Source organism: Acanthamoeba castellanii, assembly GCF_000313135.1.
Source record: "Acanthamoeba castellanii str. Neff unplaced genomic scaffold scf7180000083757, whole genome shotgun sequence".
Classification (NCBI taxonomy): Eukaryota; Discosea; order Longamoebia; family Acanthamoebidae; genus Acanthamoeba; species Acanthamoeba castellanii.
Window position 1 is genome coordinate 3,314 of NW_004457286.1, and position 231 is coordinate 3,544.

Sequence of the window (231 nt, forward strand, 5' to 3'; positions counted from 1 at the left end):
CTTGCCCTCACAGGTGCTTCGCGGCTTGCCGGTCGCGCGTCGCGCCAGGAAGCGGCCCAGCACCGCCGCGCAGTCGGGGCTGCAGAAGGAGAGCGTGAGCTCAGCCTTGAGCTCGGCCCGCTGGTACCGCCGTCGCCTCTCCTCTTCCTCGTCTGCGTCGTCCTCTCCGCCGCTCCGGCGCTGACGCACGACCACGAACTCGGCCGATCGTTGAGTACTACACGACGGCGA